The sequence below is a fragment of the Aotus nancymaae genome, unplaced genomic scaffold, assembly GCF_030222135.1.
Source record: "Aotus nancymaae isolate 86718 unplaced genomic scaffold, 86718_ANA_hifiasm-v0.15.2.pri h1tg000030l, whole genome shotgun sequence".
Classification (NCBI taxonomy): Eukaryota; Metazoa; Chordata; class Mammalia; order Primates; family Aotidae; genus Aotus; species Aotus nancymaae.
In genome coordinates, this window is record NW_026988443.1 from 37,471,844 (window position 1) to 37,485,872 (window position 14,029).

A 14,029-nucleotide genomic window follows, 5' to 3' on the forward strand; every position below is an offset into this window, starting at 1 on the left:
AGTTTTATGTATTTATAAAGATATGTCTTGGAATTGGAACTTATGTTTAAAAAGGAAGTAGAACATAAAAGTTCAGAAAATTTGCAGCCTGACAATGCAGTAAAAAACAAAAACCCATTTTCTGAGGAGAAATTCAAGTCTACTGCAGAAATTTGCGTAAATAATTAGGAGTCAAATGTTAATCACCAAGACAATGGGGAAAATGTCTCCAGGGCATGTCAGGAGTCTTCATGGCAGCCCCTCCCTTTATAGGCCTGGAGGCTTAGGAGACAAAAAACGGTTTAGTGTGTCAAGCCCAAGGCTCCTCTGCTGTATGCAGTATGGGAACATGGTGCCCTGTGTCCCAGCCACTACAGCCATAGTTAAAAGAGGCCAAGGTACAGCTCAGGTTGTGGCTTCAGAGGGTGCAAGCCCCAAGCCTTGGCAGCTTCCACATAGTATTGAGCCTGCAGGTACACAGAAGTCAAGAATTGAGGTTTGGGAACCTCTACCTAGATTTCAGAGGATGTGTGGAAATACCTGGATGTCCAGGCAGAAGTTTGCTGAAGGGGCAGAGCCCTCATGGAGAACCTCGGCTAGGGCAGTGCAGAAGGGAAACACACACAGAGTACCCACTGAGGCACTGCCTACTGGAACTGTAAGAAGAGGGTCGCCATCCTGCAGATCCGAAAATGGTAGCTCCACTGACAGCTTGCACCATGTACCTGGAAAAGTGGCAGACACTCAATGCCAGCCATGAAAGCAGCCAGGAGGGGAGGTGTACCCTGCAAAGTCACAGAGGCAGAGCTGCCAAAGATAATGGGAGCCCACCTCTTACATCATTGTGCTTTGGATGTGAGACATAAAGTCAAAGGGGATTATTTTGGAACTCTAAGGCTTAATGACTGCTCTATTGGATTCTGGACTTGCATGGGACCTGTAGCCCCTTTGTTTTGTCCAATTTCTCTCATTTGGAATTGGTGTATTTATCCAATGCCTGTACCCCCATTGTATTGAGGAAGTAACTAACTTGCTTTTGATTTTACAGGCTTGTAGACAGAAGGGACTTGCCTTGTCTCAGTGGAGACTATGGACTTGGACTTTTGAGTTAATGCTGGAATGAGTTATGACGTTGGAGGACTCTTGGAAGGGCACAATTGTCTTTTGAAATGTGAGGACAGGGGATATGGGAGAGCAGGGGCAGAGTGATATGATTTGGCTGTGTCCTCATCCAAATCTCATCTTGAATTATAGTTCCCGTAATCCCTACATGTTGTGAGAGGGACCTGGTGGGAGGTGATTAGATCATAGGGGTGGTTACCCTCATGCTGTTTTTGTGATAGTGAGTTCTCACAAGATCTGATGGTTTTATAAGGGTCGTTTCCACCCTTTTCTCTGTACTTCTCCTTGCTGCTACTATGTGAAAAAGGATATGTTTGCTTCCCTTTCCACCATGATTATAGTTTCCTGAGGCTTCCCAAGCCCTGCAGAACTGTGAGTCAATTAAACCTCTTTCCTTTATAAATTACCCAGTGTCAGGTATGTCTTTATTAGCAGGATGAGAGCAGACTATTACACAGACCAGCAAGAAGTATGTGTGAGCCTTTTCCTGCCTTGCTTTTTTGAAAAAGGAAAACAATAAGATCAGACAGATCATGGCTGAAATTGTCAGTGGGGAGGTGTGGCACTGTCATTAGAAAAAACTGGACTTTGGAGATCATTTTAGGAAATCTTGGAATGCTAGCATTGTTTGGGGCCACTTACTTGGGTCATGTTTAAGTAATATTCTATCAGAAAATAGATGACACACTCAAATTTAATTATTTATGGAATATTTTATAAAGGGACAGTTTATAAATGCATAGATGAAGTGTTAGGGAAACCACGAGGGGTGGCACCACCCCCAGGGGCTAGTGATGGCAAGGACAGTTATCTTCCCTGGCCTAAAGGGTTAAGAGGAGAGAAGGGAGCCCTCTCTGAACTGGAGACGGTGAGACATGTGTGCAGAAGGCCACCTGACATGTTCTGAGACCTTCCATTGAGAGATACAATCAGCCCTCAGTGATCCAGCAGAGTATCAAGGATAAATATCTGATTCCTTTCTCCCTGCCTTCACTCTGTAATGAGTTTTGTCTGTTGGTCAGAACCAGAAGGTTACAGAGTGCTTTGGCTGGGTCCATAAAGACCAATCTCCAGAAACCAAAGAATGGTGATAAAGGGAGGATCTGGGTAAACAGAAGCCATCCAGCCAGGTTCTTATTTATCCAGTGCCACACACAAGATGGTGCATTGAAGATGATTAAACGCAACACAGAATTATAAGTTTTAGAGGACTAAATAGTGTACTTTAAAACTAATGTAAATGTGGGTTTTGAGGGCTCATTTCACAGTAACACCATGCTGAGCTTTTAAGTCAAATATCACTTTCAATTCTCCCAACAATCCAGGAAACTAGGTTATAGTCTATAGCAGAAGAAACAGACTTTAAAGATTTGGGTGAATTGTTCAAGCAAACTACAATATACAGAGTCAGAGCCCTAAGACTGTGAACTGAATCCTTTTGGGGTGCCTTTGTTCCCAAGAATCTCTTTGTCTTCTCTGGGTTTCATCTTTCACCCTAGTCAAGAAAATACCTGTTTCACGGCTGGGCATTCACGAGAGGCAAAAGGAAACAATGATCCATCAAGTGTCTGTGTCAGGAAGTTCTTACTGGCCACTCCTGTTGTTAACTGGGTGTCTCAAAATTCTTCCGGTGCTTTGTAATTAGTGCTCCAGGACAAAACATGCTGCTGCTTTTTTTCTCATCCCCATCAAATTTTGCCATTTCAGCACAAAGGGAGCTCGGGTGCCTCAGGAGCCCCAGCCTCCTGCGACTGGCCTGCATACATACAGATATCCACCTTGGGTGGCTTCCAAAAGGGCTCCATTTCTACAAGAATATTTTCCATTCAGCTGTTTGTGGACTTTTACTTAGTCATTTAAAAATGATTCAAAAGGAGGGAAATAATAAAGTTCACTTTCCTTTTCACCAGTATATCTCAAAACTACATTAATTCTCAGCCTGTGTGAATAAAGTTTGTGTCCTAATAAATGTGTTCCCTCAAGAATGCTTAATTCACCTTTCCTTAGGTCCCCAGCTCGCCTACTGCAGTCCCATTTCAAATCCTTCTGTCTCACCATGAATCTCCAGTCTTGAAGCCCTCTCCCTGACCCCCTCCCTGGAGGGTGATGTGGTACATCATGTCACCTCTATGTGAATGTCTCATCCTCTTTTCCACCCACCACAGCAATTTTGTCCCCTTCTTCTCTCCTCCTAGGGGAAAGTCTTTTCTTGCTAAGGCTTAACCCTTTAAGCCAGTCTTCCCCTTCTGGTCCATGCGGGGACCCCGTTGCAGCATTTGGTTCTTCCTTCTCCATCTTGTTCACGTGTTCTCTTTCCTTCTTTAGGTGAAAAAAATATCATTTAAAACACCTTTCATAAAATGAAAAGAATTTCTGTTTTCTATCTTTCTTGAAAGTGCTTTTATTTTTGGATGCATGTCTCCACAAGGGATGCTCACATTCAGCCTTTGCTGCAACATTGCACCTTCCTTTTTGAATGTTCTACCTAATTTTCTCCATTAAGATAAGCCCTTCAAGAGCTATCAGTGGCTTCCTAATGACCATTCACAGATTATGCTTCTCAATCTCTGCAGCTTCCAACACTGTTGACTTTCTTCCTTTCCTACCCCAGCCTTGAAAGTAGTATCCATGGCAAAACATTCAGTCCCTCTTCTCACCTTGCTGTCTGAATGCTATTCCTTGCCATTGTACCATTCTGGAACAGGAAGTGTAGCATTCTGTTTAAGGGCATGGTATATGAAATCATATTTCCCTCGATCAACTGCTAGCATTAGCACTTATTAGCTAATAAGTGTATGATCTTAGGTAATTTATTAGCTAATAAGTGTATGATCGTGGCTCCAGGGTTTCCCTATGGTCTTGCAGGACCTTCCTTAGACTGCAGAGAAGTCCAGAACACTTTTACCTAGCTTTCCTGTCTTCCCTCCTTCACTCAAGGTTAGACTTTCATCTCAATGTGATGGCTCTCCCAGCTCCTCAGCTTCCTTCCCATTTTTTCTCGACCAGGTGTTTCCCCTAATAAAATAATGGGTCTTCAATCTTAACTTGCATTTGCTCCTCAGGAGATCTGGACTTATATGTTGTGGTCTGAGTTTTGAGGGTTGAGTCAGGACCTGATGGTTCAGCCCACTTCCTTTTAGTTCCTTAGATTCCAGGAAGACACAGAGAATTTACAGCTGCCAGTAAGGGAGCAATCAGACAATGCAAACTCCCTGGTACCAAGAGGAGCATGTGGGAGGAAAATGAGATGTTTTAGAAACAACAGAGGAATCTGTGAGACAGGACTGCTGTGAGATGATGTCACACTTGACATAAATTGACAGTTAATTGCCTACAGATTTGGGAACAGTTCAGGGGTGGGTATATGAGAGAGATTGTGCATACCATGAACAATGAACACAAATACATATGCCTGCTTCTGTGCATATCTCTCCAAATTAGTCTTCCCTAGTCCACTTCTTAGGATATTCCACCAGCATCTGGGACTGACTGTAAGGGGAAATGGATTTGTTCATGGACCTTTCAGCAGTAGGAAGAATGGGTAGAAGCTTCTAGGAAGCAGGACTAATTTCATGTAAAGAGGGTTTTCCTATAGACACCTCATAGATGGGTAGCTGGAGGCACATCTGCCATAGATACAAGGACTTCCTGCCATGGGTGGGAAGCTGGACTGGGCAGCCCACGAGACCTTCCATCTCAGACAGTTGCATAAATTCAGAAGTCCCAACAGGTTTCTAAACCTGGCAGGTCATCTGAATCATATGCGAAGCCATTAAACACACCCCTAATGTTCTAAATTTGGATTTCAAGGGAAGACATTTAAAGAAACCTGGATTAGGGGTGGGGGATAAAGAACAAAAAGAAAAAAAGAAAAAATAAATAAAGAAACCTGGATTAAACTCTAAAACCTTCTTTCCCTTGCACTTGAATTAGCCAGCCTAATCTGAAAAACATACTGCTTTGTTGAGTAAAATTCCAGGAACCATCCGAGATTTGAAATATCATTCACCTGTGTCTTCACATTGCAAATCTTTTGTGCTATCAGAAGTTGAATTGCTAGCTTTAATATGTTTAAGACGAGGTAGCTCCGAATCTAGCAGGAACGAGTTTAAATTCTGGCTCTGCTACTTATCGTCTGAGTGATCTTAAATAAGATAAGATATTCAGCTTCTCAGAACCTCAGATTTCTTAGCTGTAAAATAAAGGTGTTAATAGCACCCTTTTTCTAAGTTTATTGAAATTATCAAGTGGGATAATGATAACAGTTAACACTATTTTCAGCTTGCTACGTGCCAGTCACTGTTTTGAGCTCATCTGTTAGGTCAATTGTTTCTAAGAACTGTCTGAAGTAGGTTTAACTGTGATTCCCACTTTAGAGATGAAAAGATTGAGGCATCAAGAGGTTACATAACTTGCTAAAGTCTGTCAACTAATAGGAGACACAGCTGATATTTAAACCTAGGCAATTTAGTCAAAATCTGTTTTTCAGGATAGTATGCTTCATGTGTGTATAAAGCACTTCACACAGAGCTTGGAACACATTATGTGCTCCATAACTATTAGCTAATGTTATAATCACTGCTTTTACCCTGGGACTTACAGTGCAATTGTCACAACTCTCCAGCATCTGCAATATTCCTACTTAGCTGCTTGCAAAGCCAGAACACTTGTGTCCTCATGCCCCCTCCTTTTTGTGCTCAGCCCCTGTCTCAGTGATGAGCAGGAGAGCATGCATGGACCATTAACTTACTGAGACTGGGAATGTCAAATTCAAGACCTGTTGAATAAGGTCAGTAAGTAATAGTAGTTGCTGTAGTTCTCATAAGTATTGAAAAGGAATCCTTACAAAAATAAAATATGAGCTCTTTAATCCTAATGTATTTTGACTTCTTCAGGACACACAGGTGTCCAGGGAACTGTAGTGTCAGTATCTCTGAGACCTTAGGAGAACTTCTTTTGAATCTAAAGGAGGGGGAGTTGAAAGGCATCGCTATTATAGCAAAAAGAAATTAGAGGGCTGATTCATCCTATTCTGTAGGGAAAGCAGAACTCAGCTCAGAGATCTTGAAGTAAGTAAAATGTGGTAGTTACTTGTGGAGGAAAATAAAGTACCATGAAACGTATAATCGGATGGTTTCAATGAAGGTAATAAATGGTGCTCTGATGACAACTATATTCATTAGACATATTTGTGGCTTTCCTCCTCCTTTGTCTTGCAGATTAAGTCTCACCCAGGCCCTATAGTTAACCATGTGGTTTTAGAGATCTTCAGATCTGGGTTTAAGATGACTTTTGCCACTTCCCACATGCCAGATCTTGGGCAGGACCCTCAGCCTCTCTGAACCTTGGCTTCCTTCTTTCTATAATGTTGGTAATTGATATGGTTTGGATATCTGTCCCCACCCAAATTTCATGTTGAATTGTAATCCCCATGTTGGAGGTGGGGCCTGGTGGGAGGTGGCGGGATCATGGGGCAGAGTCTCATAAATGGTTTCATACGATCTTGTTGGTACTTTCCTCATGATAGTGAGTGAGTTCTCATGAGATCTGGTCATTTAAAAGCATGCAGCCCCTCCCCGTTGGCTCTGTCTTGCTCCTACTCTGGCCATGTGATGTGCTCGCCTCCCTTTCACCTTCCACCATGACTGGAAGCTTCCCAAGGCCTTCCCAGAAGCAGAACAGACATTGGCATCATGCCTCCGGTAAAGCCTGTAGAGCCGTGAGCCCATTAAACCTTTCTTCTTTATAAACTACCCAGTCTCAGGTACTTGTATATAGCAATGTAAGAATGGACTAATACAGTAATTATTCTTACACTTACTGTAGAGATGTTGTGGGACCAGGTCAGACGATGTATAAATACAATCTGTGCCTGCTTAGAGTTCAGCCGGGCACTCTGTAGAGATTAATGCTTTCCCTAGGATGCTGCGGGTTTTCATATTAGTACTTCTGAGCCTGAGTAACACTTGGAAACCAGAGTAAGCCCTAGAACTGGCTTATGTTGAGGTCAATAACAAATCTTTGACACTTGATGCAATCAAAACCTGTTTGCGTTGTTTAAAATGCTCATCAAATACCTACCATGCACACTGTGCATATAAAAGCCATTGTCACAAAGCCCTTTATCAGACTCTCGAGCTTGCCAGTTCTGTCAGATTTCTCACTGCCCTCTGGGTCAGAAACACTGCAGAATGTCAGTCCTTTACCACAACAGGCATTTATTTCTGGCTTACACACCCGAGTGTTATCTGGAATGTGGCTGCTCTAAGCTTGGCCTCTCCTGGGTTTAACTCTAGACTGTGGGTTGGGCTCAGGTCTACTTCCTGTGTCTCTTCTTTTCAGCAGAAATGAAAGAGCCAAGTCCAACCACACAAACGCATCTCAAGCCTTTGCTTGAATTACATCAGTAGTACCTGCTGGTCAAACAAAGTCACAAGGATAACCCAACTGTAAGACCATGGCAAGGAGATGAACGTTTACAAGTACTGCAAATGGGTGAAGAATTGGGACCATAAGTCATTCTATCATGTCTGGAACTCTAAATTTCATAGTTCTTTTCAACGTGTACTTTCAAGTGATGTGGGACAGACTCACCTGGTTTGGTGAGTTAAGTCTATTGAAAGGGCACAGAGAACATGTAAGGAAAAAGTAGACCCCATCTTATCCTGATGGAATCAGAATTTAGGGATTCACTTTACAGGGACCAAAAGCATTCAGAAAAGTGCCTGGCACAAAATGGCCACTCAAGAAATGTTTATTGAGAGGACATGTGAATTGCTGAGAAGCAGCTGTAGCCCTGGTCACCTTGCCATTTTCCCAGAAGAAGTCTCCATTGCTCCCTCCTCTGTGGTCATCAATATACTCCTTCAGCTTCCCTGTCTTCTTTGGTTCTTCCAAGTACTGCAGTGTCCCTTAAACCCCCAAAAGTGAGGATTCTGTTGCATTAATTCACTATCTTTCTGTCTCCTGGGCAGAGATCTTAGGACATGCTTTCCTCAGCCAATTGTTTTTTGTTTTGTTTGTTTTTGAGACTGTGAGATGGGAGTCCTGATCTGTCTCCCAGGCTAGACTGCAGTGTCATGATCTTGGCTCACTGCAACCTCCACCTTCTAGGTGCAAGCAATTCTCCTGCCTCAGCCTCCTGAGTAGCTGGGCTTATAGGCACCCACCACCACACCCAGCTATTTTGTATTTTCAGTAGAGACATGGTTTCACTTTGTTGACCAGGCTGGTCTAACTCCTGACTTCAGGTGATCTGCCCACCTCGGCCTCCCCAAGTGCTAAGATTATAGGCGTGAACCATGGCACCAGGCCATGAATCAGCCAATTTTAAAAGGCTTCTTTTTAAGGTGCTTGTTGCTCGTTCAATCACGAAGAGTTTAAGAACCATGCAAGGAATTCCCCATGGCTGCATTTTTCAGCAGGGCTCTGTGGGTTTTGGTATTGCTTAGAGACTCAAGAGTTTTGTGTTGGCTTGCCCCATCTCTTGCTTTGTGATTCTGCCACTTGGGATTTGGAAAGATAACCCCGACCTAACACAGAGAAGTCTCTCTTCCTTTGAAGTGTTCGTCATGACCTGGTGAGTCAATAGTGCCTCGTCTCATTGTTTCCTACACTAGCTGACTGGAACACCACCCTCCCAGCAGAGCACTCCCTGCCCGAGGGCGATGCTGCCACCGCCACCTGAAGCAGGGCTGTGTTTTTTGCATCTCGTAGCCGTCACCCTCCTTCCTCAATCATTGACGACTGATGAGGATACGAGGCAGCTGGGCCAAAACGAAAGCAACGTAACCCAGGGGTGTGTGTGTGCACATATGCCTGTGTATGGTGTATGTGTGTATACACACACACATGTGTTCTTCTTAATATAAAGAAATGCCTTTAGAGAATGAAATGCATTGGGGGCATCCAAGGAGAGGAGAGTTGAGGGAATGTTGTTTTTTGTTTTATGGTTTTTTTCTTGACAAATCAATGAAAGATGGTAGCATAAGTATGGTGACCCCTAGTGTGAAGGCCGGAGTTATAGAGGCAGATGGAAGCTTCTAGCAGAGCTGAAAAGGTTCATAAAGTGAGTGAGTAATCTGCCACGCATGGTGCCTCACGCCTGTAATCTCAGCACTTTGGGAGGCCAAGGTGGAGAGATCACCTGAGATCAGGAGTTCGAGACCAGCCTGGTCAAAATGGTGAAACCACGTCTCTAAAAAATTACAAAAGTTAGCTGGGCATGTTGACAGGTGCCTGTAATCCTAGCTACTCGGGAGGCCAAGACAGGAGATTCGCTTGAACCCAGGAGGCGGAGGCTGCAGTGAGCCAAGATCGCACCACTGCACTCCAGCCTGGGCAACAGAGTAAAACTCTGTCTCAAAAAATAAAAAATAAAAAAGAGTGAGTAGTCATGGAAAAATTCAACAGTGAGACTGGATGCTCCCTCAGTAGACTGCTGTGTCCCACAAGGCAGGAGATTTGCTGTGGGTGAAAGGCAAAGACAGAGAGGACATCAGGTCAGAACATTGCGAGTGAGACTCCACGCTCCTTGAAGCCTCCATTGTCTCATTTCTTTTCATATCTCCAGTGCCAAAGACTTAAGTGAGCCTTATGGACATTAGATAAATAAATTAACTTTTTAAAGAATGAAAGAGTGAACTACTAAGTTAATTTGAAATTGAAATATAGGGTAAGGCCTGCATTTACACAGAGAAGATTAACTTTCAAAAATGTACAAAGCTGATAGAGGGGAGAGGGAGAGAGAGAATGGAGACTGAATGGGTATCCGACTGGTACCTGGAACACGTCAGGGTGAGTAGCTGAAAAAAGGAAAAAGACCGCAAGAAATGGGGCTGTGTATGGGACCTGTACGTTGAAGTCACTCACAAGTGTAAGTCTGCGTTGCTGGGTGTCCTCAGACAAGCATATAGTTTTCACTTAATATTACCTTTCATGTTAGTAACCACTGTTTTTGAATCTTAGCTGACTGTGCATGTGCTGTTCTGCCTTTGACATGGTAGTGTGAGCTGGAGGGGAATGGGAAAAAGGAGGAGCCATATATCCCAGGAATATCATCATCCTATAAACTTATTCGGGGTGAGGCAATGGCAAGGCTGACCAACAAAGTGGTGCCTGAAGGCTGAGAATGCAGTCATTTCAATTTTTTTTTTTTCTTTCTCTCTAGCACCTTCTCTCAGCCCAGAGCCTAGATGAAGCTGGTGTGGACCAGTGATGCAATGGAGACTTTAATTTCCTCTCTTACTGTAGATTATGAAGAAATCTCAGCACTCATGCTGTATTTAAGGTGTAGAGTACTGCCTGCTTCTGTTTCAATGCTGGCTGTCCTAGCTTAACCCGCCTATCCAGAAGTGACTTGTTTTCATCCCCATCCTGGCCAGTGACTCTTTAACCAAGCAGTGTGATTTACATTTAGATGTCAGTGTAATCCCTTTGTTTCTTAATGAAACTGCCCTTGTTAAAATCCCTGGGATCTAATTATAGAAATTCTCTCCAGTCCCGGCTCTCTGTTCAACAACTGCTTAGCAAATTTCTCATCAGCCCCATTTTTTTTGACCAGCTCCCCTCAATAGCCATTTCTTGTCTCCAAAGTTTTTGGAAGCCCAGATTCTTTGCTTATCAGCCAATTCCCTTATTTCAGCCCTCTAGTGAAATATCTGTATACGGGATCACATCATGAGTTTCTTTTTTTCTTTCTCTGCAACCTCTCCCTTCTTTCTCGAAACAACTTACCTTTATCTCTGTTCCAACCCCAATCTCTTGTGGGGCTAGAAATCAGAGCACCAACTGTCAATCATGTTAGAATTCAGCATTTTCAAAGTTCACCTTTGGAATGGATAGCCTCTTGTTCTGTAGAAAAGCAAGGATCCTAGAAAAAAGCATGCACACTGCATTTCAAGGATGGCATAGTGTTTATGTTTCCCTTGGAATGACTCAGGAGTGAGGAAACAGGAATATATTACTGTAGTTCCCACTCATCTTGGCCTACCAATCTCTCCTGTCTTTCCAGGAACAGCCCATCTTGTGAGTGCGTTCACCTGAGCCCCTCCTGTACTTACCTTCAGGATTTCAAATCACTTAAATGGCAGTCTAACAAAGAAAGCCAGAAGTTTCCATATCTTTCTTGCTGTTTGTGTGGTTTTTGGTTTGGGGTTTTTTTTTTTTTTTTTAGAGACAGAGTCTCACTTTATCGCCTAGGCTGGAGTCTCACTTTATCACCTGGCACAATCATGGCTCACTGCCATCTTGAACTCCTGGGCTCAAGTGATTCTCCTACCTCAGCTTCCTGAGTAGCTAGAATTACAGGTGCATGCCATCAACTAGCAATTGATTGACTGATTGATTGATTGATTGATTGTAGAGATGGGGACTTGCTATGTTGCCTAGGCTGATCTTGAACTCTTGGCCTCAAGTGATCCATGTTGGCCTCCACAGCACTTGGATTACAGCTATGAGCCACTGTGCCCCACCACATATGTTTTTTAAATGAAGACTTTCTTATCAGATGTCAACACCAAGGCTCATACATATGTTGACTCAAGAATAAAAGAAGGCTTTAATTTCATATGCCAGCACTAACCAATGTCTGTGGTTTGAGAACAATTTTGAAACCATACTGGTCTCCTTGGGAAAGAGGGCAGTTGTGGCACCTACCAGAGACCGGGCATGCAGAAGCAGTGGTAGCATCTCTGCAATACACCTGACATCCTTGATTTGAGAAAGTCCAGAAACACATGTGATCATACCACCTTGCACAATGGCCTTCTCCTAAGCAACAGAGACAACTTAGATGGCCTGGAAAACCATTTCAAACTAAGAGCAACACATCTACCAAGAGTTCACTATTAATGCCACATTCAACTGAAAAATTGATCACATGTTCTTGGTAGGTATTGCATGGGTCGCATTTACAATAATTTTGGTTTTTACTGCTGAAAGACAAATTGAAGGTAAAAATCAAATAATTTAGAAGTACACATTTTAATATGCCTTCCTTTTAGCATTCCTCTAGTAGGGGGAAGATGTAGAATTTTGACATAAATTGGCCAACCTTATGTTGATTTATCTTTAACGCAGTTTGAACTCCTTCACTTCAGATGCCGTGAACTGCAGTCTGGCTTTTCATCTCTTTCCTGCCCAAGTCCAATTTAGTTCCTATAAAAGAACCAGTCTACTGCAATCCCTCATCCTGGCAACCTCCAGGACATAATTTATAAAACTTTCCGTTGGCATGTGGGTGGCCAAGTAAGTGATCAAAGGGCAAACCATGATCCAAGGGCATGGGAATCTTAAGCAACTCCTGATGCGAACATTGCACGTGGCACAGTGAAACTCAAAGGACTGCTGATTTTGGCAATAAAAATGATTCTATCTATGAGCTGAGAGAATTACAGAAGTTGGAGCACAGCTGATCTTAGCCTTGAACATAGTTGAGGAAGAGGGAAGGAGAAATTTAAAATTGTAATTCTTCCCATTTAACAAAACCACTTTATATCATTATCTAGGATGCAAGTGATACACACAAATTTGCCAGAACATTTTCCCATTAATCAAAAAGAATGTAGTATATGAGCTGGAGGATCAATCATGTCAAAAATTTCAGAAAGGGATGAGAAAACCATTTCTAGCAGATTATATAATAAAAGTATGTTTCCACTAAATGGAGCATTGAGGAAATAGAGGAGTATTTCAAAGAAGTGAAATGGCACTGATTAATCTCATTAAGGACATGACTTCTCATGCTTTAATACGAATTGTAAAATTCAAAATGAGACCAGCACTATGTCAAAGTATGTCCTAGTCCAGCCTCTGTTGCGAGCTAGCTGGAAAGGATGGCCTTATCTGTTTCATTATCCTTCTTTGTGAAATGAAGAGCTTGGCCTGAAATCAGCAGTGCTCAAACTTTCCTGGGCATTAGAATCACCAAAGATGCTTGTAAATGTTTATAAAAGTCAATTTTCAAGACTCCATCAAATGGGTATTTTGATACCTACAATCAGAGTTAAATATATGTCTATATAAAAAACATCTTTAGGTTAGAGTCTCATGTCAGTGAGACTTTGTGACCTTCTTGGAGAGAGACTGGCTTACAACCAGTCAAGGTGCAGACTGGGGATAGAATTCAGAACTTTAGAGATGATCTGACATTCTCAAAGACTAGAATTCTGCAGTATTCTAGAACAATACCCCTGAGTCAAAAAGCTTTAACTAAATGTTTGCATGATCAATAAATTGGTCTGATTTAAAATTAGCCTATAAGTACATTTTTAAAGCAACTGCTCAACTTCAGTACTAGATGACAAGAGGATTACATACAAAAAAAAGTTACCATATCATTCTTGGTATCAAGCAGGTTAAAGCCTACTTTGAAATAAAGACAATAATAAGTAGTTGACCCCATAAAAAATTAAGCTGTAATGGAAAGAAGCTCAGAGGAACAGACAATCAATTCATGGTGAGATGATAATCAAATTATCGGTAAAAATGAAGCTGCTGGTTAGGCATGTCCTTGGCTAGAGAAGGGCTCAGGCTTGCAGGATTAATGGCCTTTAGCTGAGACCACCCCGTGTGTCCATCTGCCTTAGGATTTTCTAAGTCTAGTGGCCAAAGCACCGTCTTCCTTTAACAGGGCTTCCACTGGGCCGTGCCAACAGTTTTTTGTTTGTTTGTTTCCTGAAGACTTACCAGGCCCTATCTTCTGATTCCACACTGGATCTTAGGCAGGTTAATTCAGTTAATATATGAATAACAACTGTCTACACTCTTTCCGCTCTTGATATCTGTTTCCTTCTGTTAACATTTTATGACTATTCTTTATGAGTTAATTTCATGTTTTATCTCCCAATGGCAGTCCAAGTTCCCTCTTTTCCAGAGGTCTTGGGTTCTTCCACCATAGAGCGTTGGTGCTGCCTATACTGTCGTTCTT

The 14,029-nt window shown here is 42.4% G+C and overlaps 1 protein-coding gene and 1 long non-coding RNA gene across 3 annotated transcripts in view; one reads left to right on the forward strand and one right to left on the reverse strand.

Annotated features, from left to right (window-relative positions):
* LOC105726624 (uncharacterized) overlaps positions 1-11,009 on the reverse strand; it is a 32,394-nt gene extending 21,385 nt beyond the window's left edge. Inside the window, exon 1 of the long non-coding RNA XR_001109590.2 lies at positions 10,837-11,009. This is a non-coding gene — a long non-coding RNA (uncharacterized LOC105726624). The remainder of the gene's footprint in view (positions 1-10,836) is intronic.
* CDH13 (cadherin 13) overlaps positions 1-14,029 on the forward strand; it is a 1,193,479-nt gene that overhangs the window by 358,210 nt on the left and 821,240 nt on the right. The window lies entirely within an intron of this gene.